Raw genomic sequence first — 8,590 nt, 5'->3', positions numbered from 1 at the left:
GATTTCTATTCATGGGCTTTGTTCCGTTAGGTTGTGAAGCTCTGTATTCATGTACCTTTCTAATTTTGTGGAAAGCAGTTTTCCCAATGACTTCAATTCTCTGAAAAATATAAAAAGATTTGTTTTTGGTATGTTTTTTTTTTCAGTTTGTTTAGCTTTTTACTTGTTCACTTCCATGAGTGATGACTTCTAAGCATCTTACATGTCAAACCGGAAACTGGAAATCCAGCATGTACATTTCAAGTTCTATTAAAAAATGCTGTTACGATGTTGATTGAAATTCTGACAAATTAATTAGAAGAAAATCGTCATCTTTACAATATTAAATTACCTTATTCAATAATACAATATGTATTTTCATTTATGTTGGCCACTTTGGTGTCCTTTGGCACATTTTTATAATATTTTCTTATAAATCTTATTAGATTTACTGCTAATATTATATTTTTAATTTTGAATAGCATATAATTTTTAAAATTGCATGCTATGACTGCTTACTGCTAAATGAAGAAAATATATAATTTTTAAAAATTATATCCCTTATTTCTGACCACCCACTTAGCAGGCTCTTTGACTCCTTTTAAATAAGCAGAGCTTCTCTTCATGGACCTTTAGTAACAAAGGAAGAATTCATTTTTTTCATGTATGTCCTAAATGTCACTTATTTGGAATTATATTTTATTCAAAGAAGAAAATAATGGATATTTACATATCACTTTACCTATTTTGATTTTCAAAGTATTTTCGCTATTATATTATCCAAAATTATGTATTTCTAATATTTTGATCTTCGTGAAAATTAATAATTGTTACTAATATTTATTTTACATTTATATTATGAAATATGATGACACACTCATTTATTTGCCAAAACAAGCCAATTTTGTTGTTAATAAAACTGAGTCAGAGAGGCCAGTAAATTTTCTAAAGCTTAGAAAGTTGTAGCATCTGGATTCTAACCCACAATTCTTAAACTCAAAGGTGACAGCTCTTAACCTTTGTAAAATATGCTTAACCAAAATTTTATTGTAACTCTTAGGTAATGAAAATACATCAAGACTGATTGCCTAAAGTGGGGGTTTAAACGTTCATTTACAATATTCTAAAAACTAAATGTTCCTTTAATGTTAGTAATTCTATGTAAGGCCCATGTAGCTACATGGGTCTTAATCCATTTGTGTTGCTCAAAGTCTTATGATGTTTTTTAATTGGCTTTTTACTTTGATAATAGGTTTCAGATACAAAGGTCTAATTAGGCTTTTCTTCAACCTTGTATAGCAGTGGTATCCCACTGTGGGTCGCGGACCCGTACTGGTCAGTGGCCTGTTAGGAACCAGACCTCACAGTATGAGGTGAGGGATGGGCGAATGAGCATTACTGCCTGACCTCCACCTCCGGTCAGATGAGTGGCCGCAGTCGATTTTTCTAGGATTGCAAACCCTATTGTGAACTGCACATGCGAGGGATCTAGGTTATGAGCTTCTTATGAGAATCTAATGCCTGATGATGTGAGTTGGAACACTTTCACCCCACAACCATGACCCCTGCACCCTGCGAGAAAATTTTCCTCTGCAATTCTGGTCCCTGGTGTCAAAAAGTTTGGGGAGTGCTGTTGTATAGTTTTAGAGGCATTCTGTTTAAAATATTAAACTTTAGAAAATATATATCCATAAACAGCTTTTTTTTTAATTCACTTTTTAATTACTTTCAGAAATGTTTAGGGTACTTATTTGCTATGTAATTGAAAGTATACTTAAGTTCTGAAGAAAGTCCAGAGTGATACAATTAGGTTCAAGGTGAGGCCCCCATCATTGCTCACCTAAACAGTGCAGGTTTGTTTTGAGAAAAGGGAACAAAAAATAGTTATCTCATATATGTATATATTGTATATATGTATTTAAATAATTTTGCTGGATATATCTATATCAAACTATATCAGTCTGTATGTAACTTCTGATATATTTATGTGTGTACACATACATACATACATATATTTATGCAAACACACACATAATCTCAAAACCTATTAGGAAGTTCTTACACAAGTGAAAAAATGAAGTAAATAACAGTTATGGAACACTAACAAGTTCAAATAATTATCAAAACAATTTAGGAAAATAGATATTTTAAATCTTAAAAAAGTTAAGAAATTTGATGGAATTTAAAGAACATAGGAATGAAGGACAGGAGTAACTATCAAATTAGAAATTTTACTCTATGATTCCAAATGCCATTCCTTTCCACCACCCTTTACCATCTCCTTAGGGCAGAGAAAAGAAAAGTAGTTAAGGAACTAGCCACAGCATTCACATCCCTATTGACTTAGGGATATTCTCAAAGGAAATCTATAGGGTGGAAAAATTGAGCATGGACATGAGTCTTAATATTTGAACCACCCAGTGACTTCTTGTCCTGCAGAACTGCAAAATAATAACTTATATTCACTTTAAATGTAAATTTCCCCCTTTCCTTTTAGCCATAAGAGATATGCTCAGGATGTGGTTATATAATCAGAATATTATTAGCTCTCTCGGACAAATACAGTGTTTCAAAGTAGGAAGATTTTCCTTTCCAGCTGTCATTCTTAGCAGGATTTGTCATCCACCTCCCTTTCTTCTCTTAATATTTTCATGATCATAAAAAAAAGATCTAATCTAATAATGCTAATAGTGAGTCAGACAAAGATTTTATGTTAGGAACACATACTTTTTTGTTTGTTTGTATACGTGCAAAGGTCATAAAAACCATGGTATGACACATTGCACTTAGTATAAAATACATAGGATGTCTAAAATTTAAGCAATGTTTTTGCCCTACCATAGCTGTATCATATGGCTCGTGCCAACCTTTTTAAAAGCATCATTTTGTACATTTATTAACCTCTACTCCTGTTATATTTCCCTGTTCTACGAGCTTTTTGTCAATTCCTAAGAAGCATCAAGGTCTTCCCCTTCCCAGGAATCTATACATGATTTTCCTACTGCATGAAAACCTATTCCCCAGTTTTCATTGATGACATTTTCTTATCCACCAAGTATTAATTTAAATGTCATTTTACCAAGTCCAATCTCAATTATCCACCCTGAGATTCTTCCTAGGAGTCTCAGTGCCAATGTCCTTTTTTTTTTTTCCATACTTATTTCCTTCAAGAGAATTCAGTATACCCTGTAATATCATTACAGTATTTGTCTATTTTCTTTTGTCCCTCTTCACTATAATGCAGGTTCCATGACAGCATAGAGTTTGTCCATCTTGCAAAGAGTTGTCAATTTAGCACAGTACATGCCTAATACTTGGTGGCCCCAATGAAGACTTCCTGAATTAAGAAACAAAAACTTAAAATATAAAATTATCAAGCATTGTGTTAAAGACACTATTTAGGTATATAGTCATCTTTCATAACACTCTACAAATTACACTACAAAAGTAACTATCTGCTCAAAATGTTTATTATTTATAATTGAAATTGTTTTAGTAAAAGAGGAAAAGAAAGGGAAAAAAGTGAGGAGTAAAAGAAGTCATATCTACTCTCAAACCCCCAAAAATGAAATTATGACACCATTTAAGCATTTGCAAAGTTTTATATGTAATTCTTGATCAAAACGATCTCTTAAGAGACATAAATTAACTTATCAATCCAAAATAAATTTAAATATAAATGAACATTATTAGAATATACAGAATAACACTAAAATTCAAGTTATACAATATATCTGTATATATTGAAAATATATTTAAGGTCTTGTTAATCCTTCTGACTATGTAGGTCATGTGAACCTAGACACTTGTCACTTACTACAGACAACATGATCTAATGGAACCAATGAGGCTGCAAATATACATAATTGAAGTTTTAATTACAGTGTTGTGATACTGAAACAGGGTTTAGCTGTTGCCTAGGAAACCACTGACATTTGGGTAAGAGAAATAATAAATTGTGCAATGTAAGAAACAACAGCAGTAAAATTTATTGTAAATAAGTAAAACAGGGATCAAGAAGATATTGATGGAAATTTCAAATTAAATACACACATAAGCAGCCTCTGGTTTAGTGTGTGTGCAAAGGAGGTTGGTTTTTAAAAGTTAGATTTTCAAAGGTATCTATATGTGTCTACAGATTTTGAAGCTGTAGTTTATCATTTGCTTTTTATGAGGAAAAATAAGCTATCATATGTATCTAACATAGATCATTGATTTGGGTTTGAATCTCAATTCAGGAAATTATCTAGAGGATGTGGCTAAATATTTTAGACATCAGTTTTTACCTGTTTAAAATATGGATGATAATACAGATCTAAAAAGGTATTGTGGATGATTATATAGGGAAATTTGTTTAGAATTCTTTAGATACACTATTTTTTCTCAATTGATAATAATAGCTATTAAAAATATGTTGACACAATTAAAGTATTAAATTTATTTTATTATAGCCTTGACTTTTTTCCTGAACAAATTGTCTGTTTGAATGTATATTTTTTGGTTTCTAATACAAGGTAGATTCCGGGGCTGCATGTGTTAAGGATCTGTGGTGAAACTCTTGATTTCCTCATCTCAGTTCCAAGGATCTGTCTTTTGTATTTCATTCATGCCCTTTCTTACATGACCCCTTGTTTCTAAAAGGGGACTCCTACCTTTTGTTTTTGGTTACATTTTCTATCCTGACACGGCAAAAGCAAATCTCTTTTTTTTTTTTTTTCATTTTTAAAATGTCATCATCTTTTCTGCAACTTTGAAAGGTATAAAACATTTCAGAAAATGTGAGACAGAATGATAGACAAATGGGGGATTTATGAAAATACAACTAGAAGCAAGTATGGTAAAACACTAATTATAAAACCAGCTTAATAGGTATGAGTATTCACTGTAAAATTCTCCCAAATTGTTTAGTATATTTAAACATTTTCACAATAAAATGTTAGGTGAAAAATTTACCTTTTATTTCTTCTCACAATTCACGAGTTTACCTCTATATATATGTCAAACTTAAATATTACCCTAGAAATATTTTTTTCTTGCACTTGAAAAGGAAAGAAGTATGGTAATAAATATGGTGAGAAATAGAACCATAATAATTCCTACCATCGTGTACTTCCTTACTCCTATTAAATTATATTTAGTCTAGCACTAACCCAGCTGCTTGCTCTAAGGAATGTCTGCCCCGAAAGGCATGACTTCAAACCATATAAATATATTAGCTATCAATATTAATACTCGCTAACAAAGACTTGATTAAAGACTTAATTTTCTGTGCCTACCAACTCAAAGCTGTTATTGTCACAGACTCTGAACAATCCCAATTAGTTTACCACCTTGCAAAATGTGCCTTAAAATTGCCTCACTTACGTCATAAAATTCTGTCAAACCTTCCTATACTTCCTCACATTGAAACACTACCTAAAACTCTGTCAAGGTGGTTTTTCCCGTTACTACCGTAAATCTAATAAACTAAGATTTATATGTTCAATAGTTGTTGTTATTTTTCTAGTAGTCTTTTGAGATGTCAACAATGGATAACAGAGTTATCAGTAACGTGTTCAGAGAGAAATTACATTATTAAATATATCCTATTTTAAGCATCTACTCAGCATTGCATTTGAAACTCTTGTATTTCTGTTTCTTCTGAAACTCAAGTTTAGGAAGCTGATAGAAGCTCTAGAAAATCTATTAATATTTTCTTTATGAACTTTAGGATCATTAAAATATAATCATTTAGGATTACATATTTTCTTTTGGATTAACTGTGCCTATGAGTCTGTTTAGGCTTTAAAGAAACTTTAATAATAAATTTGGACAATTCTATAATCTCTTTGGGACATAAAGTAAAAAATAATGCCTATTTCATTACAGCTGGTATGAGTTTTGATTATGTATGTATAAAATATATACACACATATATTATACATATTGTCATATATACATACCTATGTTTGTGTATATTATATATAAAATGAATATATATACAAGGTTTGATTCATACTAAATGTTCAATAAATATAACATTTTATAATGACAATTTATTTTGTGTGTGGATGGAATAAAATGAATATATTCATGATAACAAAACTGATGACCTCATTGAAAGTTATTGATATAGAAGTTTAAAAAAATATATTTAGGCAGATAGTGAGGGTAAGGAAGTCCTCGGTAAGGTTTTCCTTTTAATGAAAAGCAGGCCTCAAGTCATTTTCTTTTCTAACAAAGAACAGACTGTAAAATTGAGCTGCAGACATAGACAAGGAAGCTGGAGGCTTGCACAGGTGAATCCCCACAGTTGTGCCAATAGGAAAGGTTACCTGGGAATAGACATGTTCCAAATGACGGCTCCATCATCTCTTCTCTTTGCAAGCCACATGTATGGTAAGGAACAGACAAGATGGCAATGGCCAAGCAAGAAGTCTATTTGCATAACAAGATTAGTGTGGGGCAACCAGCCCTCCCCACTCGCGCCATGTAAATACCACCAACCTTCCCACCCGTGCCATATAAATACCATCCAACCAATCTCTGGGCTTTCTGTAAATCGGATACCGCCTCCTCAAGACTGCTTACAAAATCTGGCGCAGTCTGCCACTGGCTAGCTTTTCCCTTTAGTGGAGAGAGAACTACTGTACTCTCTCCTTTGTTCTGCCTGTAAACTTTCTGCTCTTTAACCCACTCCGTGCGTGTATCCCTGTGGTTAATCTTCTCGGCTTCACACGACGGGCCCTGGGTGTTCACCCCAGACAAGGATGCCACTTCATTTTAACTCTATGTCTTCATCATTGTCTAACTTTGTTACAGTCAAATAACAAATACATTTGTTGATGATAATAGAAAACATACATTTTTGGCTGGAGAAAATATTTTATTCATGCAATTGATAATGTATTACCATTAACTTTTAAAGCTTAAGGTCTTCATTTATTCAAATTTTCATTTCTACTTAATGTATTTTTCTGTTCCAAAATTCCATTCAGGATAGCACATTACATTTAGAAGTCAGTCATTAGGTTCTTCTCAGCTGTGGCAGTTTCTTACACTTTGCTTGTTCTTGGCCATGACAATTTTATTTATTTATTTATTTATTTATTTATTTATTTATTTATTTTGAGACGGAATCTTGCTCTGTCGCCAGGCCGGAGTGCAGTGGCGCGATCTCTGCTCACTGCTACATCCGCCTCCCGAGTTCAAACATCAGACGACGAATCTCCTTTGAAGAAGGATTACAGATAAATTAATACTCTACCCTCAAGGAAGGGAAACATAACTCCCTACTTCCTAAGTGTAAGCTGTGTATAATGACTTCCTTGTAATGAGTACAGGAAGGAAAGGAATAAAAAGAGTAACTTTTAAAACTTGACGAACACGTCTTTATTCAGATGATCAAAGTCAGTATCAACAGTAATAAACAGATTGATAGTGTATATGCTTGATATAATGTAACAAATATGGCCCCTTAACTCGGGACTTCCTCTTGAAAACCCATAATCCCAGTGTAACTATGAGAAAAACATGAGATAAATTTCAAGAGAAAGGCATCTTGCAAAATCTATGACCAGTTTACCTCAAAAAAGGCAGGCGAATCACCAGACCTACAAAGAGACTTAGATAAGCACACAACAATATTGGAAGACTTTAACACCCCACTGAAAGTATCAGACAGATCATTGAGGCAGAAAACTAACATATGTATTTAAAACCCAAACTCAACACTGAATCAAATAGACTTAACAGACTTCCACAGAACACTCTACCCAACAGCAACAGAATGTGCATTCTTCTTATGTGCACATAGACCATATTCTAAAATTTATTCACCACATTCTCAGCCATAAAGCAGTTTTCAACAGATTTTTTAAAAACCTGAAATCATACCAACCACTCTCGCACCACAGCATAATAAAAATATAAATAAATACCAAGAAGATATCTTAAAACCATATGATTTCATGAAAAATAATATTCTCCTGAGTGGCTTTTGGGTAAACAATGACATTAGAACAGGAATCAAAACTTTTTTTGAAACATATAAAACAAAGATAGGATGTCCCAGAATCTCTGGGATGCAGCTAAAGCACTGTTGAGAACAAAATTGATAACATTAAATGTACCAATCAAGAATTTAGAAAGATCTCAAATCAAAACCTATTATAACAGCTAGAGGAACTGGAGCAAATCAACCCCAAAGCTACCAGAGTAAAAGAAATAACCAAAATCAGAGCTGAACTGAAGGAAATTGAGACATGAAGAACCCTACAAAAGATTTTTAAAAAAAAATTGGTTTTATGAAAGAATAAATAAGATTAATAGACTCCTAGCTAGACTAATAAAGAAAAAAGATGAGATGCAAATAAACACAATCAGAAATAACTATGGAGACATTGCTATGAACCCTACAGAAATACAAAGAAGCCTCAGAGAGTATTAAAAACACCTCTATGCACACAAACTACAAAATCTTGATGAAATGGATAAATTCCTGGAAAGACAGACAAAGAAGACCTGGTATCAATCCTACTGAAACAATTCCAAAAATTGAAGAAAGACTTCTCTCTAACTCATTCTATGAGGCTAGTATCATTCTGATGCCAAAACTTGGTAAAGACACAAC

The sequence above is a fragment of the Macaca fascicularis genome, chromosome 9 (genome assembly GCF_037993035.2).
Source record: "Macaca fascicularis isolate 582-1 chromosome 9, T2T-MFA8v1.1".
NCBI lineage: Eukaryota > Metazoa > Chordata > Mammalia > Primates > Cercopithecidae > Macaca > Macaca fascicularis.
This window is presented reverse-complemented; position numbering follows the sequence as displayed.